The following is an 11,451-nucleotide window of genomic DNA, read 5'->3' on the forward strand; positions in this document are numbered from 1 at the left end:
TCTCTCTCTTCTGACACCCATTTATCCACGTCACATCCTGGGCAGTCCAGACAGCAAGGGGTGGGAGGGACTGGGGGCAGCTTGTTGTAGGGACAAAAGAGGCAAAGCACCGAAGAGAAAGGAAACAGTTTTATTTGGCTGCAGCCAGGTTCAGAGGGCACAGCTTCAATTCCCTGAACGCCAAGTTCAGAGAGTTTCAGAGTTTTATACCCAGCATGTAAGGGGAGGGGCTCAGAAGTTCACAGTCAGCAGAAGTTCACATAAAAGCAGCTTTTTCTTTCACTGTTCTGGGCAAGTTAACTCTTCAAGGACAACACCTGAGAAGGGGAGAGCTTCTTCTCCCCTTTCTTTCCTCCCCCTGCCAGCTGTCACCATGGAGCCCAATTGTAACTTATCTTAAAAATGTAGACATCTCTGTGAAGCTCAGCCCGAGGCCAGAGGCCTTGTTTGCACATTTCTTCAAGGTACTATACTGGATACGTTTGTGAAAAACTAGTAAGAGAGTATCCTGCACCTGGAGTGCTGGTATCTTCTCGGCCAGTGGCCAAGTAAAACAGGGTGACACGAAAATAGGAAGTTTATCGACATTGAACTCTTTAGCAGAGACTCTTTTGCTGACAGTCCTAAAATCAGCCATGGTGAAGATTTCTGGAGGAGCCCAGTTAAGACCTTTCTGTGGAGAAAGGGGGTGCCACTACAAGCTCAGCATCCTCACTGTGGGGCTTGGGGAGGAAGCAAGGACCAGCCCGATGCCCTCTTCGGGCTCTCGGGAAAACAGAGCTGTGGGTGAGCACACCGGGGGGCTGGAACCAAAACTGGGAGACTCCGTGTTCAGAATCCACAGTGTCACTGCAGACCTGCTACTCCTGCAGCCTACACTGTTCCTGTGGACACGTGGCCTCTCTCAGCCCCTCCATGCCAATGTCCTTGGGGTTGCACAGGGACCCTCCTCAAGGTCTTCCCCATCCTCATTCTGGAGGGAAAGAGCAGGGGTGGGCTCGGCTAATTCCCTCACATACAAATTGGCCAGAGTCATGTGGGCTGACTCCTCTTGGCCACACTGGACATTTTTGGGTGACTGACGAGGTGATCTCACTTGGCCCTCGGTGCCAGCCACTTTTGGATTTTTTTAAAACATTTTTTTGATTGTCAATAGATCTTAAATTAATTAATTTATTCATATGCAGTGCTGAGGATCAATCCCAGAGCCTCACACATGCCAGGCCAACATTCTACCCCTCTGAACCATAAGTCCAGCCCTGGGTGCCAGCCACTTTTAATGATATCACAGCCCCTTTTTCTGAGCAGGAGGACTTGAAGGGATGGCAGGTGAGGTGGGCACAGGGACGATCTCTCTAGTGTGCAGGGTGAAGGCAAAAGAAAGGTCACAGTCCTCGTGCTAGCACTTGTAGCTCTTCAGCTAAGCCAATGTGCTCAATGTCAGAAACTCAGGCCCAGGAGTCACATGGAGGAGTCAGCAACCAAGGTGGGCCCAGCTGGAAGGCTGCCTGTCCCCACTGCTGCCTGTAGCTCTGAGCAGGCCGGGGAACCAGTGTGCTCCCCCTGGGCAGAGAATGGGGCAGAGTCAGAGCACTGGCCCCGCCTTCCAGGAACACTAGGACACTGTATCAATGAGGTGCAGACCTAGCACTTTGTAGTTTTTATTATTTTGAGACAGGGTCCTGCTGAGTTGCCAAGACTGGCCTCAAACTTGAGATCCTCCTGACTCAGCCTCTTAAATTACTGGAATGACCCCTGTGCACCACTGTGTCAGTGTGCTAGCTTGGATTTTGAAAGCCTATGAAAATTCCACTATGATATGGAAGTCGATTTTCCATGGGAGACAATTTTCAAGTGCACATCTGTTTTCTGTGTCCATGGGGCTTGAGTATGGGTCTTGGGCTGGGTAGGGGAGGCACTGAGAGTGGCCTGTGAAGGGAGACAGGTCCCTGCTGTAGAAGGCGTGTATCTGGGCCTTGGGGGCTGGGCTCACACTCCGTCCACACTCAGCCTGCATTCTGGGCTTCTGGCTGATGAGCTTCTTCCCTGCCTGCCTCTCTGTGAGGAGAGTTTGGGTCTCTCCGAGCCCCAGAGAACACCCCTGTCCCTCTTCTTCCTTCCACGACCTTTTCCTCCCAGTTCAAGGTGATTCTTGCCTCACCCTGTGATCCCTGAAGTGTCCAACCTTGACTTTCTGTTAGAGAAGTTCTCAGCAGGGTTGAGTTCAGCCCTATCATGGGAATTAGAAAAGGAAGAGGCCAGGTTCATGTAATTATTGGAAATGGAACAGTTCCTGGAAGGAATGTTTTATAATTTGGAAAAAGGAAGTTATGGGTGTTGTGTTGCCCTGTCCCCAGGAAAAACTCCCTGCCCTGTGTCCTCATGGAGGCAGAGGCTCAACCTCAGAGCTCAGCTCCTTTCTGCTCACAGTGCCCTGGACATGGCCTTGGGGAACTCAGGATGGTAGGGAAACTCCCTCCTGCTGTCTCAGCCTTGCTGGGGCTGCCCCAGGCTGGGGTGCAGGAGGAGGTGGACAGAGGCCTGGCTCTGCTCCAGTCCAAGTCAGGCCCCGAGATGGATCTTGGAGATGCAGGGAGGGAGGCCAAGCCCCCAGGAGTTTTTCTCCTGGAGGCTGGAGGGAGCTCAGACAGGTGCAGGGAATTGTGGCCCATTCTGATCCTGCATGATGGACTCTGTAACCTTGGTCCCAGAGAGGACCAACTGAGCCAGAAGGGCAGTGAGGCACCTGGTGGGAAGGAGTCTGGATGGGAATGGGAAGAGGGGGAGTGGGCATGGGGAGGGGGTTTGGCCAGGGAGACCCAGGGGTGCAGAAAAGCAGAGGCCAGAGGGAGCACGAGGTGAGTGGAGGTCGAGGCCCTGGGTGGACCTGGGGCAGAGCCCAGGGAGGGGAGGGAGGGAGGAAGTGTTGGTGAGGAGGGGCATGTGGTCTGGGGGACTGGGTAGGGGCAGCAGGGACGGGAGGTGGGGAAGCTGGCAGGAGGCTATGGGGGTAGTGGAAGCAGAAAGGGAACTGCCCTGATTAAGTTAGTAGACAGGAGGTGGAGGAGGAAAGGGATCGGGAGAGTCTCCTGGGGTCTGCAGGGACTGAACTTTGGGATTGGAAGTGGCAGCAATGTGGGCCATGGGGCTGAGGGAGGAAATGTGGGGTAGCGGGAGGACTTAGGATGACCCATCTTTTGGTATTGGGGAGCCTAGAATAAGGGTTGGGGAGGGAGAACTCATTCATGAGATCAGGCCTGAAGAGGGAAGAGGAATAGAAAAAGAATTGATTCGTGATGCTGCGGTGCCCTGGGTGGAGTGCTGAGAGTGAGGACAGGGCGGGAACGAGGAGCAGAGGGAGGCCCTGGGGTGACTCATGAGGGCTACAGGCAGGGGAGGGTCCAGCTCAGCCTCTGCACACAAGTGACCTGAGCACATCACTCCACCCTCTGAGCCCCAACCCCTGCACCTCCACAAGGAGAGATTCACCCCTCTTCCTCCTGTTGTGGTGATATGGTTGTACCCAGAACTAAGATTTATTTAGGCAAAGGACACAGAGCAAGAATCGCAGGAGGGAAAGGCCCGTGGGGAGACGTCCTGAGGAAGCCAGGTGAGAGCTTCCACGAGCCTCTTCAGTGCATTCAAACAGTTGAGGATCCCTGTACTCCACATCAGTGAGTTGTGATAACACGTGTGGAGGGTTTTCTACCCAAGAACATCCTGGGTGTAGATATCTATGGTTTTAGTCCAGGGAGAGTTGTGTGGTTAGTTCCTCTCTGCCTGACACGTACTGAAGCTCTGGACTCCCAGAAGGCAGGCAGTGTTCAGCGTAGACCATTGCTCATGCAGAGGGTTTAGGAGCAATGAGTCATTCCGATCCCTTGGGGCCAGGTTTATACTAGTGCAGGCAACTGTTCCCCTCGAAGTTCCCAGACTCAGCTCAAAGCCACCCTTGTAAGTATGTCTTTCTAGGAATGCCTGTCTCTGGCCTGGTATGTTAAATCATTGTGCATAAAATATAATCCCAAGTGTGTAGGCATTCACAGTTTCAAAACAGGTGCGGTCCAAAAGATCTGAGAACTGAAACTGCAGTTGGAGACTTGAATTTCCTGTTGTATAACTGATGCAGCCCACGGGAGGAAACCAATTGAGGACCTAGTAGAACCCAGCAAAACCACCGAGTCCTCGGACCTAACTGACATTCACTGAACACTTCACCCGCAACAGCAGAGCACACAGCTCCTTTCTAGTGCCCAAGAACATTCTTGTTCTAGGTAATGGGGGAAAAAAAAAAACCCAAACTTACAAATTAAAAAATTATAATCATCCAACATATACTTTCTCACAAAGATAAGATTAAGCTAGAACTCCATAACAGAAGAATATAAGAATAATCTCCAACACTTGCTATTGAATACCACACTTCTAAATAACCCCTGTGTCAAATAAGAAGTCTCCATGGACATTGAAAATGTTTGTAAATGACCCCAAATCACAATACAGAGTATGAGCATTTGTGAGTTATAGCTAGAGAAGTACCGAGAAGGAACTTTTTAGAACGAAATGCGTATTTTAGAAGAGAAGAAAACTGAAAATCATTATACTGAGTTTCCAACTGAAGAAATTAGAAAAGAATAAATAAGTGCAAAAACAGGTCAGAAGGAAGGGGACAATGAAGCTAAGAGCAGCAATCCATAAAGTGAGCAACAGAAAACAATAGAGAAATTCGGTAATGCCAAAAGCTGGTTCTTCTAAAAGAACATTCAATAACCCTCTAGTGAGACCGACAGAGGCAAAAAGGAAAACGACACAAATTAGCAATATTAAGAGTGAAGGAGGGGCTTTCAGAAAAGGTCTGGCAGATATTAAATGAGAATAAAATAATATCATAATTAAAATTTAAGAAGTGGTATTAAATGGACTAATTTCTTAGAAATCACCAATGACCAAAATGGTTCTAAAAGAAATAGATGCTCTACATAGTTCTGCAAGTATTGCCTGTAGCTGCTCCAAAAGAAAGATCCAGATTTAGATGGCTGTCCCAGCCAAACGAGGAGGGAACAGTCCCATTCCATGTTATCTTCTCAGGGAACAGAGAAGGGAACACTTCATCTCATCCATTTACAGATTCCAATCTGAAAACTGAGTATTAAAAAAAATAAAACCGGGGATCAACATCTCTTGTGCACACAGATGTAAAAATCTTCAAAAAAAAAAAAAAAAAGCAGATCAAACTCAGCTCTTTTCAAAATAACACCACACCAGGACCCTGTGTAGTGTATCCCAGGAACACAAAGGATTTGATCATGAAAAATCAAATATTCAATGATACCATATTAACAATGTAAGGGACAAAAGTCATATGCTCATATAAACTGATGTAGAAAAAGCAATTTTCTTTTCTTTTCTAAAAAATGTTATTTTGAAATAGGCAAAGCAATTAGCCGTTTTAATTTCCCTTTCCTTTCTGATCCAGGTGTTCTTCCGTTAAATTCTTTTTTAACAATTTATTTATTTATTTATTCGAATTAGGTATACATGACAGCAGAATGCATTTTGATTCATTGTACCCAATTGCAGCACAACTTTTCATTTCTCTGGTTACACGATGTAGGTCTTACCAAATGTACAGTCATACATGCACCTCAAGTAATGATTCCACCTCATTCCACCATCTTTCCTGCTCCCAGGCCTCCTTCTCTCCCCCCACTTTGCCCAATCACAGTTCCTCCATTTTTCTCACCACCCCCCCACCATTACGGATCAGCATCTACTTATCAGAGGGAACATTCAGCCTTTGGTTTTGGGGATTAGTTTACTTCACTTAGCATGATATTCTCCATCTCCATCCATTTATCTGCAAATGCATAATTTTATTCTCTTTTAATGCTGAGTAATATTCCATTGAGTATATATACCACAGTTTCTTTATCCATTCATCTATTGAAGGGCATCTATGTTGGTTCCACAGTTTTTATGAATTGAGCTGCTATAAACATTAAATTGGCTGCGTCACTGTAGTATGCTGTTCTTAAGTCCTTTGAGTACAGACTGAGGAGTGGGATAGCTGAGTCAAATGGTGGTTCCATTCCAAGTTTTGTAAGGAATCTTCATACTACTTCCCAGAGTATTTGCAGTCCCACCAGCAATGTATGAGTGTGCCTTTCCCCCCACATTGTTGCCAACACTTATTGTCATTTTTATTCTTGATAATTGTAATCTGACTGGTATGAGATGAAATTTTAGAGTAGCTTTGATTTGCATTTCTCTAATTACTAAAGATGTCGAATATTTTTTCATATACTTTTTGATGGATTGTATATTTTCTTCTGAGAGAAAGAAAGTATTCTGTTCAGATCCTTACCCCGTTTATTTATTATTATTATTTTGTTGTTAATGTTAAGTTTTTTGAGTTCTTTATATATCCTGGAGATTAGTGCTCTATCTGACATACGTGTGGCAAAAATTTGCTCCCAAACTGTGGGCTTTCTCTTCTCCTAATTGATTGTTTCTTTTGCTGAGAAGAAGCTTTTTAGTTTGAATCCATCCCATTTGTTGATTCTTGATTTTATTTCCTATGTTCTAGGAGTCTTGTTAAAGAAGCCAGGGCCTAATCTGATATGATGAAGATTTGGGCCTACTTTTCCCTCTATAAGCATAGTCTCTGTTCTAATTCCTAGGTCCTTGATCCACTCAGAAAAAGCCTTTGACATAATTCAACATTCACTCATGATTTTTAAAAAATTAGAGAATCAATGGATAAAAATATATGTGAATAAGTAGAAGAAGCCCTGAAAAGTAGAGGGGAAATAAAACAGGAGGGAAGAAATACTGGGGAATTATGTCATGTACGTATGTGAATATGTCACAATGAACCCTACTGTATATATAGTTATAATGGACTAATGACTACATAAAATAATGAAATGATAATAAACTATTGTTTTTCTATTAAAAATACAATTGGTGGGGTGTCACCTAATGCCCTAAAACAAATCTCAGCAAATTAGAACTAGAAGTTCACCTCCTCAACTTATTAAAGGTCATCAACAAAAACCTTCAGCTAACTGTAAACAGCTGAAAAATTAAATACTTAGCTATAAATCCAACAACACATGTATAATGAAAATTCAAAATTCTGATTGAAAAAAAGCAAAGACCTAAGTAAAGGAAGAGACACGTCACCTCCTGGATCTGAAGACCCATCCCAGGAAGGTCAGTTCTTGTTAGGTTGGTTCACAGAGCCAGTGAGATGCCAAACAAAACCCCACAGAATGATTTATAGTCCTGGACAAGATGATTTAAAGTGTGTATGGAAAGGCAAAGCAGCAAGAAGTTATAATAATTTTGAAAAATAAGAATAAAAATATAGGGAGTGAGAAGGGAAATTGCATGGAAATGGAAGGCGATCCTCAGGGTTATACAAAATGTCATATAAGAGGTAAGGAGGGGTAAGTCAAGAGAATACAAATGGAAGACATGATTTATAGTAGAAGGGGTAGAGAGAGAAAAGGGGAGGGGAGGGGAGGGGAGGGGGGATAGTAGACAATAGGACAGACAGCAGAATACATCAGACACTAGAAAGGCAATATGTAAATCAATGGAAGGGTAACTGATGTGATACAGCAATTTGTATACGGGGTAAAAGCGGGAGTTCTTAATCCACTTGAATCAAACCGTGTAATATGATGTATTAAGAACTATGTAATGTTATGAACGACCAATAAAAAAAAAAAAAAAAGAATAAAAAGATAGAACATTACATGACCCAACGTTAAGTTATCCCGAAGCTAGAGGAGTCGAGACAGTGGTCCTAGCAAGGAGACGGGTGCATAGATTAGTGGATAGATCAGAAAGACACCAGAGAACGAAAAGATAATCCAAGATGGAGAGAAACTTTTTACAAATCACATATTTGAAAAAAGACTTTTAAACATCATATATTCCGATCTCATGAAAGTCAATCCCAAGAAAACAAACAATTCAATTATTTTGTTTTATATTTAACTGCCTATGCATACTAGCATACATTTTGACATTTCCACAAATGCACATAACATCGTTTCTCCAGTTCAGTCACCAGCACTAAACCCTCCCCCCTCCCCCCCTCCTCCCCCCTCCCCCCCTCCTCCCCCCTCCCCCCTCCTCCCCCCTCCCCCCCTCCTCCCCCCTCCCCGTGATCTCTTTCCTCTGCTCTCCTGGTCTTCCGTTAGTTTACTTATTTATTCACTTTAATTGCTTCATTATAATTATGTAAACATTAGAATTCATTATGGTATGATCACACATGCACCTAGTATAATTTGGTAGATTTCATTCCCCAGTTCTTTGTCTTTCCCTCCCCCTCCCCGCACTTCCTGTGTCCCTTGCTTCTACTCTACTGTGTTCATAAGAGCCCCTTTTTTTCATCCCTTTTTTCTCTTTAGTTCCTGCAGATGAGGAAAGACATTTGAACGTTGACTTTCTGAGTCTGGCCTTTTTCATTCAGCATGATGTTCTCCAGTTCCATCCCTTCACCAGCAAATGACATAATTTCATTCTTCTTCATGGCTGAATAGAACTCCATTGTGTAAATATAAACCACATTTTCTTTATCCATTCATCTATTCAAGGGCACCTCGGTTGTTCTGTAACTTGTTTATCATGGGTTGTGCTGCTGTAAACATTGGTGTGCATGTATCACTGTGTTTACTGTTTTAAGTTCTTCAGGATGAACACCAAGGAGTGGGATGGCTGGGTCGTATGGTGGTACCATTCCTAGTCTTTTGAGGAATCTCCATATTGCTTTCCAGAGTGGTTGCAGAGTTTGCAGCCCCATCAACAACACGTTAATGTGCCTTCCTGCCCCGCCGCCAACATCCTCACTGTCAATTATCATTATTTGAATTCTTGATGACTGCCCTTCTACCTGGGGTGAGATGAAATCTCAGCATAGTTTTGGTTTGTAACTTCATGATTGCTAGGGATGTTGAACATTCTTCAATATATTGCCAATCATTTGCATGTCTTCTTTTGAAGAATGTTTCTTTAGATCTTTGAGCAATTCAATTTTAAAATATGAGGAAAGAATTGAATTCTCCTCAGAGAATAAAGGATGGCAGATTAACACATGAAAAGATGCTCAACATCTTTAACCATAGGGAAATACAAGTTTAAACTGCAGTGAGATACCCTTATAGACATACTCAATGGCTAAAATAAAAAATATTGGCAAGATCAAGTGCAGTAGAGGATGTGGAACAAATGGAAATGGCAGGCATTGTTGATGGGAATCCACAATCAGGCAGTCACACTGGAACAACTCTGGACAAGAGCTTGGTAGGTTTTTTTAAAACTATAAAGTTAAATGTACATTTACCACATGACCAGCGATTCCCTAAGGTGGGGACAAGTGCAGGGAGTACTGCATACATGGCATACATTAAGGGTGTCTGAGTGGCAAACCACTGCCCTCTTGCTAGGCATGTGAGCGGCAGACTGCTTACCCGATAGGCACAGCCCTGGGCATGAGGCCATGTGTTGTAGTCCCTGTGCTTGCTCCACAGCCCGTTCCTCGATTGGTTGCTACAAGGACAGTTGGCCATAAATTGCATTGGTGGTGCCTGAAATCTGCTTAGCTACTGCCCGAGTATATACACATGGTAACTGCACAGTAAAATCAGACCTGCTTCCTGCTTGGTCTCCAGAGGTCTTGAATAGTGACTCTGAAGCCACATTCTCCTCTACCCTGTTCCATGGACCTCCTCGCTGGACAAGAGAGCCCACGCACCCTAACTAGGTGTCTACTATAGACAACTGAAAACTTCTTCACATAAAGTCATCCACAAATGTTGACAGCAGCTCTACCCATAATTGCCCCCAAAGGAAAACAACCCAAATATTCTCCAACAGGTACACTGACAGTGTGTAAGGATTCCTTTTCCCCCACATCCTCACCAGCATTTATTACTGTTTGAGTTCTTGATGATGATTGCCATTCCCACTGGGGCCAGATGGAATCTCAGTGTGGTCTTCCTTTGCATTGCCCTGATGGCTACAATTGGTGGACTTTTTTTTTTCATGGAATTGTTGGCCTTTTGGATTTCTTTATGGAAATGTCTGTTCACTTCATCTGCCTGTGTATTGAATGGGTTAGTATCATTTTTTTCTTTTTTGAGTCTTTGGGGTTCATTATATTCTCTGATGGCAATCCTTGATGAGAGGAGCAGCTGGCGGAGTCCTGCTCCCATCCCACCCCCATCGCTTCCTCTGTTGTGCAGAAGCTGTTTAATTTGATGCATCCGGTGATGCTTGATGCTGTTATTTCTGGACCTAGAGGAGTCCTATTCAGGAAGTGCTGGCCGGCACCTGTAGCTGGAGCGTTTCTCCTGTGTTTTCCTCTAGCAGTCACGAAGCTTCTGGTCTTACCTCTAGGTCTTTGATCCTCTTACCATGATTCATCTCATTAACAGATTAAGGAAGAAAAACCACACATGATCATATCAACAAATGCTGGAGATATCCATTAAAACTTGACACTCATTCTTCATTTAAAAAAAAAAATAGAAAAAAAATCTGCTAATGAACTAAGAAAAAGCCAAAAATTTTTGCCCTAAAACTTGTTTCTATCCCCAACCTATCATGATCACCATATTAAATGGTGGAATATTAGTAATATTTCCCTAAAGTCAGGAACAGATCAAGGAAACTGGCTAACAGGCCTTCTATTCAACACTGGTCGGGGAGTTCTGGCCAATGTAGTACATTTAGGAGAGGAGGAGGAAGGAGGACGGAGGGGGAGACTGTGGGTGTGTGAGATATGATTAAAGGAAGAAATCAGAAATCAATTTTTTTGCAAGTGTTATGGTTGTCTTTTTGAAGTACTAAAAGAATCCAGCAACTTTACTAGAAATAAGACAATTATGCATAAATCAGGTACATTTTTGTATCAGTGTCAACGAAGTACAAATTTTAAAAAGAAAAAAAATCTATAATTATATAGAAGGAAGTTGAGTGGAGGAAAGGGAACAGGGGAAGGGAGGGGAGGAGGGAAAGGGGAAGCCCTGGGGGTGGAGTAGAGCAAATTGTGTTCTGTGTTTCTATGATCGTGTCAGAATGAGCCCCGAGATTATGAATAACTATAATGTACAAGTAAAAAACTATAAAGGGCCTGAGCATAAATATAATGACTATTGTGCCATTGTGGATACAGGGCAGGATATTGAGAGCACTGCTCTCTGTGTGTAGGATACCAAGTCTTAAAAGTACTTATTCACCTACTTATTCAACCTAATTGAAAGATATAAAAGATGAGCTCAATATATTGAGAGAGACACTGTGTTTATGATTGAAAGGAACCAATGTAGAGATGCAGAGTCCCCTTGTCCCCAAAGTCCACACAATCAATTCAATTCTAACCCAAAAGAAAAACCAAACCAAACAAAGAAAAACTTAGTGGAAATTGACAAGTTT

The sequence above is a fragment of the Urocitellus parryii genome, chromosome 4 (assembly GCF_045843805.1).
Source record: "Urocitellus parryii isolate mUroPar1 chromosome 4, mUroPar1.hap1, whole genome shotgun sequence".
Classification (NCBI taxonomy): domain Eukaryota; kingdom Metazoa; phylum Chordata; class Mammalia; order Rodentia; family Sciuridae; genus Urocitellus; species Urocitellus parryii.